General features: G+C 48.7%; 1 protein-coding gene across 2 annotated transcripts in view; it reads left to right on the top strand.

Moving 5' to 3' along the window:
- The first annotated feature begins 1,658 nt into the window (after nt 1-1,658).
- LOC116956383 (muscarinic acetylcholine receptor M4-like) overlaps nt 1,659-17,330 on the top strand; it is a 50,290-nt gene continuing 34,618 nt past the window's right edge. The window contains exon 1 of one of the 2 annotated variants that reach the window (XM_076054354.1): nt 1,659-1,828. The gene's annotated coding sequence lies outside the window, so the exon portion shown is untranslated. Of the gene's footprint in view, nt 2,509-17,330 lie in introns of both variants that reach the window. The other variant, XM_032977966.2, reaches the window with a different exon arrangement.

Here is a 17,330-nt window from a genome sequence, read left to right as displayed (position 1 = left end):
TAACGACGTTTCGGCCACAACACAAGCGGCCTTCATCAGGTGAAGGGACGAGACTGTCTGGAGGACAGCGCTGGAGTGAAAAAGCCACGCTCAGATCACGACCTTTAAGCTTGTGATCGCGGCATCTTTTGAGGAAGGTCAGCGTCTCGATGAGCTGTGACTTCTTGTCCCGTTGTCTGTTAAAAGCTCTAACAGATAGGTGAAAGCCCTCCCCATAGATGTTATCAATTCTAGATTTAAAGCTTTCGTGACTGCTAGGATCCATACTCTTTGGTTCTATTGGGTATTTTTTACCTACGTGACTTTACCCAATAGAACCAAAGAGTATGGATCCTAGCAGTCACGAAAGCTTTAAATCTAGTATAGGGAGGATCTTTGTTTTAGTTTGCACTTTGTGTCTCCCACTCGTGGTATTCGCGCGGATGTAGCGCCCTCTCGCGTCCGCCACGCAGAAGCCAATTGCCATTACAAATCAGGAACATTATCATTGTTCTTAACGCCACTACGACATACAAAGAGGGCTGAGAGGACGTCATCCTAGGAGATGGAGCGATGGTGGAATCGTTTCATCGAGTATAGCGGAGCAAGTGCCGGGTGGATCGTTACATCCAGCAGTGGATTGACCATGGCTGCTATGATGATGGTGGTTGGCGGAGGCATTGGGAGGCTTTCATCCAGCAGTGGATTGACCATGGCTGCTATGATGATGGTGGTTGGCGGAGGCATTGGGAGACTTTCATCCAGCAGTGGATTGACCATGGCTGCTATGATGCTGATTAATGTAATGCATGAGCAATGAAGGTGGTTTCAAAATATGGCTGTATATTTTAGATTTGTCGATTTTAGTTTAAATGCGTAACGAGTAAGGAAGGACATGTTTGCTTCTCTCATTGTGCGAGCATAGTCAGCTGACCAGCAAGTTTTTCCAACATCGGGCTCGTGCAGCATGTTCACAATTGTTGATATATAATATAACCCATCGATCCACACACAGACCCACAGATTCACCTAGGTGAGCGTGGCGGTAAGTGTGGTGGTGAATGTATAGGTGAGTGTATAGGTGAAAGTTTAGGTGAGTGCGGTGGTCATGTTGTTAGGTTGTTAGTCCCCTGCTGAGTGAGATTTACTTGGCAGCCGATGCACCGATTCAGATATCAATCGTCACTGATGTTAGCCGTAGCAAGGAATCGAAGTGAAGCGGCCGAGTTTGTAGCGCAGAGCGCTAGCCATTGCCCCAACGTGACCCACACAGACACGCACTCTCGAGACAAAGACAACGATCTCCCGGGTCGACTCAACCGACTGTTAGCCAGCACGGCACATGAGGAGATGGGTGACCAATACCACACCGGCCGCCTTTGCCTCCCGAGTGGCGATGTTTGCACATCGAAGCAGGAACTCATTTGAGGCTGAGTCGACCTAGGAGAGACGCAGGACCAGATCATCGTCACTGGTGTTGACCGTGAGCGGGAATCTAACTCGGGTGGCCTCGTTCGCAGCTTCCCACACACATGCACGCACACGCACAAAACACACACCTTGTGTATAATTTCAACCGGAGCTGTCCAGGGCTGATCTCAGGAAAATCTCCCTCCCCCCATAGCTACCACCCCAGCCCCCCCCCCCCCTGCTATATGCAACTAGAGGGAGGGGGAGCCTCAAAAATATTCCATAAGAAATTAAGCTGCGTGCATCACCCCTACCCACCATATACACAAACGCACGTACACACAACACCCATATATATACACACACACCACCACTAGCTCTCTCGCATAGAGAACACGGTCCAGGGACAATCGCACACGACTGCTCCTCTATCATTGCGGTGCGTGTGCGTGCGTACTGTGTACACAGATAGACACACGCGTACACACAGCACACATATATATGCACCACCACTCGCGATCTCGCATAGAGAGAACCCGGTCCAGGCACAGTCGTGCACGACTGCTCATCTCTCATTGTCGTGCGTGTGTTCGTGCGTGTGTACACACACAGACACACAGGCACACAGAGAGACGACAGCGTATACACACAGTGCTACAGCCAACACACCACACACCACACAGGAGACACGCAGGGAGACACGGCAGGGAGACACGTGTATGCTATTGCAACCGCAATGGAAGCGTAGCGTTGAAATTGAATTGCGGGGAGGCAAAAATAACGTTTTGATATTGAATTTAAAAAAAAATTCATTGTTTTATTTTATTATCTTAAATATTTTACGCGAAATAGCCACTACCACCACCACCCCACCTCACCCCCGGGGGGGGGGGTGTTCGTGACATGCGTGGGAAGCAAAGCCGCGGGGAACAATGGAAGAAGAAGCACCGCTAAGGAACATCGCCAGCGGACACCACGGTGGAGGGGGTTGCCGGGGAGGTGGGGGCGCGGGGGATACAAAGGCGGCTGTGGGGAGGTGGACTGCTGTGCGCGCAATGTGACTGACACTGGGAAGGAATTATCCATCGATATTTAATCACTGAGAGTCGGATCGTCTAGGTGAGTTACATTTTTTTTAAATAATCAACGGCATTGGTGATGATGATGGTGGTGGTGATGGTGGTGGTGATGGTGGCGATGGGGAGCGGTGGTGTAGTGGTTAGCGCTACGCTGCGCAACGAACCCGGCGACCCGAGTTTGATTCCCGCTCACGGCCAACATCAGTAACGATTATCTGAACCGGTCCTGGACCTCCCCTAAGTCGACTCAGCCTCAAATGAGTCGCTGGTGCGGTGTGTAAACATCGCCACTGGGGAAACAAAGGCAGTCGGGTGCAGTGTTGGCCACCCATCCCCTTGTGTGCCTTCCGGCCTTCAAATGTACGTTGAACTTCTTTCGCACCGTACATAGCCAACCGTGCTAATTGGAGGTGCTTCTCGCTAACAGCACTTGTCCCAACAGTCTGTTACAGGCTATTCGTCTTTGATATTGGTGGTGGTGGTGACGATGGTGGAGATTGTGTTTATGATGGTGGTGATGGTGGTGGTTGGCGATGGTTGTGATGATGTTGGTGATGCATAATACCGGGAGGGTTAGATGTGAGGGAGCATTCCGGATCTGACCGTGCGCTCTGACTGCGAAGACAGTATATATGTATACTGTAATAATAACAACGGTTCTATATGCTGTCACTAATGCAATACGCGGAGGGGTAGGGTAAGATGTGGACACGTGCGAAATATGGAGACCTGGGGTGTAAAAACATCTTATTTTAGACGGCAAATGACGGCAGCTCCCCTTCCGAGGACAAAGACAGTATGTAATAATAGACTGTATATATACTATTACTTACAATATATACTATTACTGGCAGTATATACTATTACTGGCAGTATATATTGTAAGTAATAAACGGACGAGAAGGAAGGGATGACGCGGAGTCAACGTGCGGGTCAGTTCGTCTGAACACTGCAGGTGTGACAGGTGTGACCACTACAGGTGTGAACACTACAGGTGTCACAGGTGTGAACACTACAGGTGTGCACATTACAGGTGTCACAGGTGTGAACACTACAGGTGTGACAGGTGTCAACACTACAGGTGTGAACTCTACAGGTGTGACAGGTGTCAACACTACAGGTGTGAACACTACAGGTGTGAACTCTACAGGTGTGACAGGTGTCAACACTACAGGTGTGACCACTACAGGTGTGAACACCACGTGTGTGCACACTACAGGTGTGACCACTACAGGTGTGACAGGTGTGAACACTACAGGTGTCAACACTACAGGTGTGAACACTACAGGTGTGACAGGTGTGGACACTACAGGTGTGACAGGTGTGAACACTACAGGTGTGGTAGGTGTCAACACTACAGGTGTGAACTCTACAGGTGTGACAAGTGTGAACACTACAGGTGTGGACACTACAGGTGTGAACACTACAGGTGTGACAGGTGCGAACACTACAGGGGTGAACACTACAGGTGTGACAGGTGCGAACACTACAGGGGTGAACACTACAGGTGTGAACGCGCATCCGCGCGTGTGTGTGTTAATGTCTTTGTGTGTAACAATACATGAACACACAATACATGTGTGTTTCTGTACATGTGTGGTCGACTCAGCCTTATTTGAGTACCTGGTGGCGGTGTGCGGTAAACATCGCCACTAGGTAGACAAAGGCGGCCGGGAATGGTGCTGGTCAACAATCCCCTCGTATGCTGTGCCGGCCCTCATTGGTGCTACTCGCTAACAGCACTTGCCCCAACAGTCTGTTTAGGCTATACGGGGGATCTTTGTCTTTGTATAGGGAGCGGTAGTGGAGCGGTTCGCGCGCTGTGCTACGAACCTGGCGACCCAAGTTCAATTCCCGCTGATGGCCAACACCAGCAACGGTTATCTAAACCGATAATGGGTCTCCCCGAGATCGACTCAGCCTGAAATGAGTACCTGGTGCTGTGTGTAAACATCGCCACTGGAGAGACAAAGATGGCCGGGTGTGGTGTTGGCCATCCACCCTCTCGTGTGCCGTGCGTGCTTTCGTAGGTGCTCGCTAACAGCACTTGCCCCAACAGTATGTTCAGGCTATACGGGGGATCTTTGTCTTTGTCATGTCAATGTAAGTCGTCTTGCATACGTCTGGCTGTGTGTTGTGTGCGTGTTGAAATTATTTCGCACCGTACGGTGCCAACCGTGCTAATCTGAGGTGCGGAGGAAGGACAACAAACTAAACACAGAAAGCAGTTATAAAGAAATGAGATTTAAAAATGCATATCTCGAGTGTCTTCCTAATATCTGAAAGAAGAGCGTTCCAGACGGCCGAAGAAGCGCATCTGAAAGCGCGCGATGCAATGACCATATTTGTTCGATGGCTGAGCCAAAAGCTGCTACAGCGAAGATGATCGGAGTTCGCGTGATTGTTCAAGCCCCTTGACGCGATCCGCAAGGTATTGTGGTTCATTTGAGGCTTGTGTGTAATGAGTGCGAACTCATAATGTATTCGTTCAGCAACCGTATGTATGTACGTGTGTCAGTGTACCTATGTATGTGCGTTTGGAGATCGGTGGCGTGGTGGTTAGCACTCTGCGCTGCGAACACCTTGCCAACATCAATGGCGAATGACGAATATCTGAACCGGTTATTGTTCATGGCTTCTCATAGGTCGGCTCAGCATTAAATGATTCGCTGGTGTGATGCGTACACGATTAACACTGGGAGACAAAGGTGGCCGGGCGTGGGTCCTCGGCCCAACAACAATTTACACCATGCCGACCGTTATCGGCGCTCGCGAACAGCATTTGCCCCAATAGTCTATGTCGGCGACACGGGGGGGGGGGGGGGGGGGTCCTTGTCTTTGTATGAGTGTAGCTGTGTCTGTGTGTAGCTGTGTCTATGTGTGGCTGTGTCTGTGTGTGTCTGTGTCTGTGTGTAGCTGTGTCTGTGTAGCTGTGTCTGTGTGTGGCTGTGTCTGTGTGTAACTGTTTATGTGTAGCTGTGTCTGTGTAGCTGTGTCTGTGTAGCTGTGTCTGTGTGTAGCTGTGTCTATGTGTGGCTGTTTCTGTGTGTGGCTGTGTCTGTGTGTAGCTGTGTCTGTGTAGCTGTTTCTGTGTGTAGCTGTGTCTGTGTGTAACTGTGTGTAACTGTGTCTGTGTAGCTGTGTCTGTGTAGCTGTGTCTGTGTAGCTGTGTCTGTGTGTGGCTGTGTCTGTGTAGCTGTGTCTGTGTAGCTGTGTCTGTGTAGCTGTGTCTGTGTGGCTGTGTCTGTGTGTAACTGTGTCTGTGTAGCTGTGTAGCTGTGTCTGTGTGTAGCTGTGTCTGTGTGTAGCTGTGTCTGTGTAGCTGTGTCTGTGTAGCTGTGTCTGTGTGTGGCTGTGTCTGTGTAGCTGTGTCTGTGTAGCTGTGTCTGTGTAGCTGTGTCTGTGTGTAGCTGTGTCTGTGTGTAGCAGTGTCTGTGTAGCTGTGTCTGTGTAGCTGTGTCTGTGTGTAACTGTGTCTGTGTAGCTGTGTCTGTGTAGCTGTGTCTGTGTGTAGCTGTGTCTGTGTAGCTGTGTCTGTGTGTAGCTGTGTCAGTGTGTAGCTGTGTCTGTGTGTAGCTGTGTCTGTGTGTAACTGTGTCTGTGTAGCTGTGTCTGTGTAGCTGTGTCTGTGTAGCTGTGTCTATGTAGCTGTGTCTGTGTGTGGCTGTGTCTGTGTAGCTGTGTCTGTGTGTAGCTGTGTCTGTGTAGCTGTGTCTGTGTAGCTGTGTCTGTGTGTAACTGTCTGTGTGTAGCTGTGTCTGTGTGTAGCTGTGTCTGTGTGTAGCTGTGTCTGTGTGTAGCTGTGTCTGTGTAGCTGTGCCTGTGTAAATGTGTCTGTGTGTGGCTGTGTCTGTGTGTAACTGTGTCTCTGTGTACCTGTGTCTGTGTAGCTGTGTGTGTAACTGTGTCTGTGTGTGGCTGTGTCTGTGTGTAACTGTGTCTGTGTGTAGCTGTGTCTGTGTAGCTGTGTCTGTGTAGCTGTGTGTGTAACTGTGTCTGTGTGTAGCTGTGTCTGTGTGTAACTGTGTCTGTGTAGCTGTGTCTGTGTAGCTGTGTGTGTAGCTGTGTCTGTGTAGCTGTGTCTGTGTAACTGTGTCTGTGTGTAGCTGTGTCTGTGTGTAGCTGTGTCTGTGTGTAACTGTGTCTGTGTAGCTGTGTCTGTGTGTAGCTGTGTCTGTGTGTAGCTGTGTCTGTGTAGCTGTGTCTGTGTGTGGCTGTGTCTGTGTGTAGCTGTGTCTGTATAGCTGTGTCTTTGTAGCTGTGTCTGTGTGTAGCTGTGTCTGTGTAGCTGTGTCTGTGTGTAACTGTGCCTGTGCAGCTGTGTCTGTGTGTAGCTGTGTCTGTGTAGCTGTGTCTGTGTAGCTGTGTCTGTGTAGCTGTGTATGTGTAACTGTGTCTGTGTGTGGCTATGTCTGTGTGTAGCTGTGTCTGTGTGTAGCTGTGTCTGTGTAGCTGTGTCTGTGTAGCTGTGTCTGTGTAGCTGTGTCTGTGTGTAGCTGTGTCTGTGTGTAGCTGTGTATGTGTAGCTGTGTATGTGTAGCTGTGTCTGTGTGTAGCTGTGTATGTGTAGCTGTATCTGTGTAGCTGTGTCTGTGTGTAGCTGTGTCTGTGTGTAGCTGTGTCTATGTGTGGCTGTGTCTGTGTGTGTCTGTGTCTGTGTGTAGCTGTGTCTGTGTAGCTGTGTCTGTGTGTGGCTGTGTCTGTGTGTAACTGTTTATGTGTAGCTGTGTCTGTGTAGCTGTGTCTGTGTAGCTGTGTCTGTGTGTAGCTGTGTCTATGTGTGGCTGTTTCTGTGTGTGGCTGTGTCTGTGTGTAGCTGTGTCTGTGTAGCTGTTTCTGTGTGTAGCTGTGTCTGTGTGTAACTGTGTGTAACTGTGTCTGTGTAGCTGTGTCTGTGTAGCTGTGTCTGTGTAGCTGTGTCTGTGTGTGGCTGTGTCTGTGTAGCTGTGTCTGTGTAGCTGTGTCTGTGTAGCTGTGTCTGTGTGGCTGTGTCTGTGTGTAACTGTGTCTGTGTAGCTGTGTAGCTGTGTCTGTGTGTAGCTGTGTCTGTGTGTAGCTGTGTCTGTGTAGCTGTGTCTGTGTAGCTGTGTCTGTGTGTGGCTGTGTCTGTGTAGCTGTGTCTGTGTAGCTGTGTCTGTGTAGCTGTGTCTGTGTGTAGCTGTGTCTGTGTGTAGCAGTGTCTGTGTAGCTGTGTCTGTGTAGCTGTGTCTGTGTGTAACTGTGTCTGTGTAGCTGTGTCTGTGTAGCTGTGTCTGTGTGTAGCTGTGTCTGTGTAGCTGTGTCTGTGTGTAGCTGTGTCAGTGTGTAGCTGTGTCTGTGTGTAGCTGTGTCTGTGTGTAACTGTGTCTGTGTAGCTGTGTCTGTGTAGCTGTGTCTGTGTAGCTGTGTCTATGTAGCTGTGTCTGTGTGTGGCTGTGTCTGTGTAGCTGTGTCTGTGTGTAGCTGTGTCTGTGTAGCTGTGTCTGTGTAGCTGTGTCTGTGTGTAACTGTCTGTGTGTAGCTGTGTCTGTGTGTAGCTGTGTCTGTGTGTAGCTGTGTCTGTGTGTAGCTGTGTCTGTGTAGCTGTGCCTGTGTAAATGTGTCTGTGTGTGGCTGTGTCTGTGTGTAACTGTGTCTCTGTGTACCTGTGTCTGTGTAGCTGTGTGTGTAACTGTGTCTGTGTGTGGCTGTGTCTGTGTGTAACTGTGTCTGTGTGTAGCTGTGTCTGTGTAGCTGTGTCTGTGTAGCTGTGTGTGTAACTGTGTCTGTGTGTAGCTGTGTCTGTGTGTAACTGTGTCTGTGTAGCTGTGTCTGTGTAGCTGTGTGTGTAGCTGTGTCTGTGTAGCTGTGTCTGTGTAACTGTGTCTGTGTGTAGCTGTGTCTGTGTGTAGCTGTGTCTGTGTGTAACTGTGTCTGTGTAGCTGTGTCTGTGTGTAGCTGTGTCTGTGTGTAGCTGTGTCTGTGTAGCTGTGTCTGTGTGTGGCTGTGTCTGTGTGTAGCTGTGTCTGTATAGCTGTGTCTTTGTAGCTGTGTCTGTGTGTAGCTGTGTCTGTGTAGCTGTGTCTGTGTGTAACTGTGCCTGTGCAGCTGTGTCTGTGTGTAGCTGTGTCTGTGTAGCTGTGTCTGTGTAGCTGTGTCTGTGTAGCTGTGTATGTGTAACTGTGTCTGTGTGTGGCTATGTCTGTGTGTAGCTGTGTCTGTGTGTAGCTGTGTCTGTGTAGCTGTGTCTGTGTAGCTGTGTCTGTGTAGCTGTGTCTGTGTGTAGCTGTGTCTGTGTGTAGCTGTGTATGTGTAGCTGTGTATGTGTAGCTGTGTCTGTGTGTAGCTGTGTATGTGTAGCTGTATCTGTGTAGCTGTGTCTGTGTGTAGCTGTGTCTGTGTGTAGCTGTGTCTGTGTAGCTGTGTCTGTGTGTAGCTGTGTTTGTGTAGCTGTATCTGTGTAGCTGTGTCTGTGTGTAGCTGTGTCTGTGTGCAGCTGTGTCTGTGTAGCTGTGTCTGTGTGTAGCTGTATCTGTGTATCTGTGTCTGTGTGTAGCTGTGTCTGTGTAGCTGTATCTGTGTAGCTGTGTCTGTGTGTAGCTGTGTCTGTGTGTAGCTGTGTCTGTGTAGCTGTGTCTGTGTGTAGCTGTGTCTGTGTAGCCGTGTCTGTGTAGCTGTGTCTGTGTGTAACTGTGTCTGTGTAGCTGTGTCTGTGTAGCTGTGTCTGTGTAGCTGTGTCTGTGTGTAGCTGTGTCTGTGTGTAGCTGTGTCTGTGTGTAGCTGTGTCTGTGTGTAGCTGTGTATGTGTAACTGTGTCTGTGTAGCTGTGTCTGTGTGTAGCTGTGTCTGTGTGTAGCTGTGTCTGTGTAGCTGTGTCTGTGTGTAGCTGTGTTTGTGTAGCTGTATCTGTGTAGCTGTGTCTGTGTGTAGCTGTGTCTGTGTGTAGCTGTGTCTGTGTAGCTGTGTCTGTGTAGCTGTGTCTGTGTGTAGCTGTGTCTGTGTAGCTGTGTCTGTGTGTAGCTGTGTCTGTGTAGCTGTGTCTGTGTAGCTGTGTGTGTAACTGTGTCTGTGTGTAGCTGTGTCTGTGTGTAACTGTGTCTGTGTAGCTGTGTCTGTGTAGCTGTGTCTGTGTGTAACTGTGTCTGTGTAGCTGTGTCTGTGTGTAGCTGTGTCTGTGTGTAGCTGTGTCTGTGTAGCTGTGTCTGTGTGTGGCTGTGTCTGTGTGTAGCTGTGTCTGTATAGCTGTGTCTGTGTGTAGCTGTGTCTGTGTGTAGCTGTGTCTGTGTGTAGCTGTGTTTGTGTAGCTGTATCTGTGTAGCTGTGTCTGTGTGTAGCTGTGTCTGTGTGTAGCTGTGTCTGTGTAGCTGTGTCTGTGTGTAGCTGTATCTGTGTATCTGTGTCTGTGTGTAGCTGTGTCTGTGTAGCTGTATCTGTGTAGCTGTGTCTGTGTGTAGCTGTGTCTGTGTGTAGCTGTGTCTGTGTAGCTGTGTCTGTGTGTAGCTGTGTCTGTGTAGCCGTGTCTGTGTAGCTGTGTCTGTGTGTAACTGTGTCTGTGTAGCTGTGTCTGTGTAGCTGTGTCTGTGTGTAGCTGTGTATGTGTGTAGCTGTGTCTGTGTGTAGCTGTGTCTGTGTGTAGCTGTGTATGTGTAACTGTGTATGTGTAACTGTGTCTGTGTAGCTGTGTCTGTGTGTAGCTGTGTCTGTGTAGCTGTGTCTGTGTGTAGCTGTGTTTGTGTAGCTGTATCTGTGTAGCTGTGTCTGTGTGTAGCTGTGTCTGTGTGTAGCTGTGTCTGTGTAGCTGTGTCTGTGTGTAGCTGTGTCTGTGTGTAGCTGTGTCTGTGTAGCTGTGTCTGTGTGTAGCTGTGTCCGTGTCAACGCACTGCGCTACGAACCCGGCGACCCGCGTTAAATTTCTGCTCACGGCCAACGCCAGTGGCGAATCTGTGAATCGTCTTCGGCCCTGTCCTCGGTCGACCCAGCCTCAAATGAGTATCTCATGCATTGTGTACATATCAGCGATAGGGAGACAAAGGCGGCCGGGGGTGGTGCTGGCCACCCACCCCCTCGTGTGCCGTGCCGGCCTTCATAGGTAAGAAAATGTGTGGCGGGGAGTGGGGTGAGATGAGAGGGGATAGGCAGGAGAGATCGTGGGGATGCGCAGCCTCCCGAATAATCTGTGGCGTGTGGAGCAGCCGGATTCGAACCCATCGAAGCTCTTCATTTTGGTCCGAGCCTACCTAGGGGATGGCCCGTGCCAGATGCCGCGGTGGCGAGATGTTAATTATCTCGCCTGGTATACAGGAGATCGTGGGTTCGATTCCGACGCTGACGACTCCTGCTGTATATTTGGAGTTTGCGTGTCTCTCTCTCTGTGATGCATTATTCTCCGAGTCCTGCGGGTTCTCCCTCCACGTTTAGAATCAACATCACGCGTTCAGAGTATTTGGCTGCTGCCAAACATTTCCGCGTGATGATGATGATGATAAGCCACTTCGTTGAGCTATCATTTGTGATAGCCAGGTCCCTTCTGAAAAAGAGTTACATAGCTCAGTGGGGCCTTATCTCGTAAAATTAAAATAGTGTAATGTGTTGATGCTACAGAAACATACTCTTTGGTTCTATTGGGTAAAGTCACGTAGGTGAAAATAAAATAACAAAAAAATAACAAAAAATCACGACGTTTCGGCCACAACACAAGCGGCCTTCATCAGGTGAAGGGACGAGACTGTTTGGAGGACAGCGCTGGAGTGAGAAGCTACAGAAACAATTTAACGATGGCAGGAGTCGACCTCGGGTAGGGCATGGTCAACAGCGCGTGAATTGCCACCTGACTGCTGCAGGTTGACCTACAGCGGGTTGTCAACTGGTGTCTGAACTTGTACAACGGGCATCTTATCTCGGTCGACTCAGCCTTACATTTGGATGCGTAACTTGTGCCGTGTGCGTAAGGAACAGCAGTTCTGGGGATACAAAGGCAGCCGAACACACTTTCGTGTGCCCCGCTGGTATTCATAGGCGCTGCTCGCTCACAACACTTGCCCCAACAGTCTGGTGAGGCGATACGGGGGATATTTGTCTGTGTGTGCGGGGAGTGGTAGTATAGCGGGTAGTGTAGCGGTTACCACGCTGTACTACGATCACGGCGACACGAGTTCAATTAACGCCTACGGCCAATACCAGTGACGATGTACTGAATCGGGCCAGGGCCTCCCCTAGGTGGACTCAGCCACAATGTATGTGTGTGGAACTTCTTTCGCACCGTACATAGCCAACTGCGCTAATCGTGTGCTGATGCAAGCCTTCACAGGCGCTCGCTCACATCACTTGACCCAACAGTCTGATAAGACCTCTCCGGAGACCTTTATTTTATTTGTGTTTGCGTGCTAAGGCCGATTACAGCACACGAGGGGGTAGTGTGGCTAAAAACCACGCCCGGACGCCTTTGTCTTCCCCAGTTTTTGCACATCGCAACAAATACTCATTTAGGGCTTAATCAGCCTCAAGGAGGCCCAGCACGGGGTTCAGATGTTGGTGGCCATGAGCGGGGGATATCCAACGCAGTTGCGTAGCGCAGAGTGCGCCAACCACTGCGCCACCGCTCATGACATATCGGTGCTGCTCGCTTCACAGCCCTTGCCCCAACAGTCCGTTAAAGGCGATAGGGGCGATATTTGTCTTTGCGTGACATGTATTGTTATGGGGAGCGGTTTGTGTAGTGTTTAGTACTTTGCGCTACGAACCTTACGACCCGTGGTGATTGTCTGGAACTGGTCGTGGGCAGCCTCAAATGCGTATTTTATTGCGACGTGTTAAAACGTCACACTGGGGGGAGACAAAGGCGGCTGGGCGTGGTACCCCTCGTGTGCCGTGCCGGCCTTGATAGGTTCTGCTACTCGCTTACAGCACTTTCCCCAACAGTCTGTTAAGGTCATACTGGGGATCTTTGACTATGTACATGTGCGCGTGTTTGTGGGAGCGGTAGTGTATGTGTGTGACGTGTGTGTACGTGTATGTGTGTGACGTGTGTACGTGTGTGTGTATGTGTGTGACGTGTGTGTACGTGTGTGTATGTGTGTGACGTGTGTGTACGTGTGTGTGTGTATGTGTGACGTGTGTGTACGTGTGTGTGACGTGTGTGTGTACGTGTGTATGTGTGTGTACGTGTGTGTATGTGTGTGACGTGTGTGTGTACGTGTGTATGTGTGTGACGTGTCTGTACGTGTGTGTATGTATGTGTGTGACATGTGTGTGTATGTGTGTGTATGTGTGACGTGTGTGTACGTGTGTATGTGTGTGACGTGTGTGTGTATGTATGTATGTGTGACGTGTGTGTACGTGTGTGTATGTGTGTGACGTGTGTGTATGTGTGTGTGTATGTGTGTAACGTGTGTGTACGTGTGTATGTGTGTGGCATGTGTGTACGTGTGTGACGTGTGTGTACGTGTGTGTGTGTGTGACGTGTGTGTGTATGTGTGTGACGTGTGTGTACGTGTGTGTGTATTATGTGACGTGTGTGTGTACGTGTGTATGTACGTGTGACTTGTGTGTGTGTGACGTGTGGTGTATCCAGAGTAACAGCATTACGGACGGCAATTTGATTGCACAAATGGCATCAGGGCCTTTTAGCTGATGAATCCCCTCTTACGCAACAATGCCCCTACAGAGTAGAGTCGTGAGCACGACAGAGCGGCAATACCCCGGCGGTTTACATCACGGGAGGGGTGATGCGTTCACTGAAAGGCGCGAACGACGTCAATCGAAACGAAGGACAGAGGCGGTGTGGTTCTGCATTGTCAAGGCCCCGCGCGGGGCCCTGACAATCCACAAGCGAGGAAAACACCACCCCATCGCCATCGTGCTGCTGTCTAAAACCCGCCAATGGCTTCAAACGCGTGGCGGCCCTCACTCCCTCACACTGATTATTGTCGAATCGGCGAATGCGCCTCCTCTCTCGTCTGAAGATGGTTGAGGAACATTACGTTGGAGCCTCGTTGAGTCTCTGTGGGTCTCTGTGCATGTCCATGGGTTTCTGTACGTGTATATGGGTCTTTGTGTGAGTCTGTGGGTCTCTGTGCGCGTCTATGGGTTTCTGTGCATGTTTTTGTGAGTATGTGCGTATCTATGGGTCTCTGTGTAAGTTTGTGGGCCTCTGTGGATGTCTATGGCACTCTGTGAGTGTCTATGGGTCTCTGTGTGCGTCTATGGGTCTCTGTGTGTGTCTATGGGTCTCTGTGAGTCTGCGTGTCATCGCTATCATCATCATCACCGCAATCATCATAATCGCCATCATCTTCATTAACGTCACTGTCCGTTATGATCCCCGAGTGAACAGATTTTCAACTTTTATTATTTTCAACGAAATTATTTCAACAAATTCCTTATCTCGTACGTATTATTTAAATATATATAATTCCAATTTCATATTCTTTAATATACAGATACATCTATCTGTGGCTACTGCAGAATCAATTCGACTGTTGAGAGAGGAGAATGCTGGGATAGGCGAGCTATGTGCACAACAGGGTTGCTGTAGGCTGGGTAGCGGGCAGCACAGCAAAAGCCAGAGTTGTGCTGTCCTGTACTTGCATGCTCCCATGTGTGTGTATGGATGAGTAGTCTCTTATGTGTGGGGAGCGGTAGCACGGTGCGCTTCTAACCCGGCAAACCAAGTTCGATTCCCGCTCACGGCCAACGCCAGTAACCATTATTTGAATCGGTCCTGGACTTCCTCTCGGTCGACTCTGCTTCAAACGATTACATGCTTTGATGTGTAAACATTGCCACTAGAGAGACAAAGCCGGTCGGACGTGGTGCTGGCCACCCACCCCCTCGTGTGCTGTGCCGGCCTTCATAGGTGCTCGCTAGCAGCACTTGCCCCAAAAGTCGGTAAGGCTATACGGGGGATCTTTGTCTTTGGTGTCGTGACCCCACAGAGAGAAGTGCCTATTGCGAGTCGAGTCTGTGTGAGTGGAGTTTGTATGTTCTCCCTCTGTTATGGAGAGTGTGAGTGAGTGTGCGAGTGACTGAGTGATCTTGTGTGTGTGAGTGGAGATTGTATGTGCTTCCCCTGCGTTAGTGTGCTCGAGTGGAGTTTGTATTCTTTCCCCCTCTTCTGCCAGGTTCTCCAGTTTCCTCCTCCTTGTCGCTAAACCTACACCCACAGTAGCACTAACTGCTATCGGCTAAAACCACATCCACAATAATGATAACAAATCACCAGGAGATCACTCGACTGGGATCACAGCAACAGCACATCACCCCAGACCGCAAAAACACAAACTGCTGGAAGGCAGTAGCAACAGCCACGTGATGAGGAGCCAGCGATACCAACAAGTTCCCAAGCTCTGCGGTCCTCTAAATATGTGAAGATGTTTCATCCAATTTCTAAGCGTCATAAATTCATGAACATCACGATCTGTAATGGGCAGTTCGCAGGTAGTAGGTGCCCACTGCACATTTCGTCATTTGTTTCCACATTTCTATCTGACTTGTTGTGCCAATCTGCTCATGTAGTGGCCACATCTTTCTGGCACCAATCTCTTAATTTTGTCGTCAAGCCTTTCTCGGTTAGGTCTTCCTCTCTTTCTGGTTCCTTAATATATAATCGATTTTTAATATTCTATGGGTCTTTCGGTAAAGCCACGTAGATAGAACAAATAATAAAAAATATATAATTACAATATCACGACATTTTGATCGCAACACAAGCAATCGTCATCAGGTGAAAAAATATATTCTCAGAAGCTCTCCCGCTACATTTTTCACCTGATGACGATCGCTTGTGTTGCGATCGAAACGTCGTGATATTGTTATTATTTTTATTATTTTTATTATTTGTTCTAACTACGTGGCTTTACCGAAAGACCCAAAGAATATGAATTCCTGCAGTTACGAAAGCTTTAAAAGTCAAGATTCTATTCTTAATACATAATCACGTAAAAGTCCATAACCAATCGGATCCTAATAATCTATAGTTGCACTGCTTGATCTGTTGCCATACATCCTGCAGCTACCGGCTTGATCATATCTATATTTTGTTATTATTTAACAGGTAGTAGGCTTTCTTATTTGGGTCCTTCGGTAAAGTCACGTAGATAACACAAAAACGACGTTTCGATCGCAACACAAGCGGTCGTCATCAGGAAAAGGGGGTTAGTCTCTCAAGGCAAACTGTTTATAAAGGTTTAAAAATGGGAGTAGCCCAAGTGTCAGCAGCATGGGCGGTGTAGCTAATGTTAATGTAAGGGAAGTTGCTGCTAGAGGTGATGGTAGTCGTTGGTAGTGATGGTGCTAGTGGTGGGCTTCCATCAATTAAAGGGAGTGGGCAGTTATGGTCCTGGTGGTTGGCTTCCACCAATTAAAGGGCTGCTAGAGGTGATGGTAGTTGTTGATAGTGATGGTGCTAGTGGTGGACTTTCACCAATTAAAGGGAGTGGGCAGTTATGGTCCTGGTGTTTGGCTTCCACCAATTAAAGGGCTGCCAGGTCTAAAATGGAAACATTACAGCCAGTTATGACTTAAACTGGTTGATAACATTCTTCCAGTGATTGCTCAGTTTGTACCCATCTTCTCGGTTGAAATTGTGTCTATGTCTGTATATATGGCTTCATGAACGAATCTTTGTTGATAGCCAGTGTGTTTGCAAAGTACCTTCGTTTTAGAAAAATATATGTCGTGTGAGCCAACCACATTAAAACAATGATCAGCCATGGCTGAGGTATTGGTCCTACCGTGTTTCAGATCTGCCTTATGTTCACCAACACGGTCCAAGACATGTCGCTTAGTTTCCCCAATGTAACGACTGCCGCAGACACAGCTTAGTTTGTAGACTCCGGGGTATTGCATGTCAGGGATCACATCCTTCACAGATGGGATCAGATCACGAATTGTATATACAGTGTTGAATCGAACCTGGATCTTGGGTTTGCTCATTATTTTTGAAATATTTTTGGTGACCCCTATGTATGGCAAGGTGATGGTTTTGATTGGGTCCTCAGCTTGGTGTACGTGTTCCAGTTTACTGGCTAGGTGATGATTGTCGGAAATACATAGAGCTCTATGGTGTAGAGTTTTGATGAGGGAATTATTCAGGGATGGATGGTGGTGGGAGTCAGGTTTTAGGTAGGCATCCGCATGGGTTGCTTTCCTGTAGACAGAGTGTCCCATTGAGCCATCTGGCCTCTTTTCGATTAAAACATCCAAGAATGGTAGCTTGCCATCGTTTTCCACCTCCATGGTGAATTTGATGGATGGGTGTATGGAATTGATGTGGTTAAGGAATTGATTCAGAGCTGGTCGGCCATGTGGCCAAATGACGAACGTGTCATCTACGTCCCTCTTCCACAGGGACGGACGTAGAGTAGATGCCTGGATGGCGTCTGTCTCAAATTTTTCCGTGAAAATATTGGCTACAACCGGAGATAAGGGAGAACCCATTGGGGTACCTTCAACTTGTTTGTAGACTGTTCCATTCCAGGTGAAGTAAGTGTTGGTGATGCAGTGTCTCACTGCATCAGCATTCAGTCCTTGTTGGATCAAATATTCAACGATTGCAATGGTGTCAGGCACAGGAACTTTGGTAAACAAAGATACTACATCGAAACTAACGAGCAAATCACCTGCAGATAATGAGATTTCCTTAATTATCGATACCAAGTGAGCTAAATACAGCTGAGGCGGTATTGCCAGTGAATGGTTGTAAGGTCTCAGACAGAAATCGGGCCAGTTTGTAGGTGGGTGAGTCTTTTGCAAATCATATTATTCTTAATAAAGGTTCATCTTCTTGGTTCTTTCGGTAAAGTCACGGTGAATGGGGATAAAATAATAATAAAAAATAAAAATTCTCACGACGTTTTGGAGGCAACACAAGCTTCCGTCTTCAGGTGGGACAGTCACAGCAAGATC

This window comes from Petromyzon marinus, chromosome 65 (assembly GCF_048934315.1).
Source record: "Petromyzon marinus isolate PM22_M1 ecotype Great Lakes invasive population chromosome 65, UKy_Petmar_22M1.pri1.0, whole genome shotgun sequence".
In the NCBI taxonomy this organism is placed as follows: Eukaryota; Metazoa; Chordata; class Hyperoartia; order Petromyzontiformes; family Petromyzontidae; genus Petromyzon; species Petromyzon marinus.
Note: the sequence above shows the minus strand (reverse complement) of the source record. Positions and strands in the feature narration are given on the sequence as shown.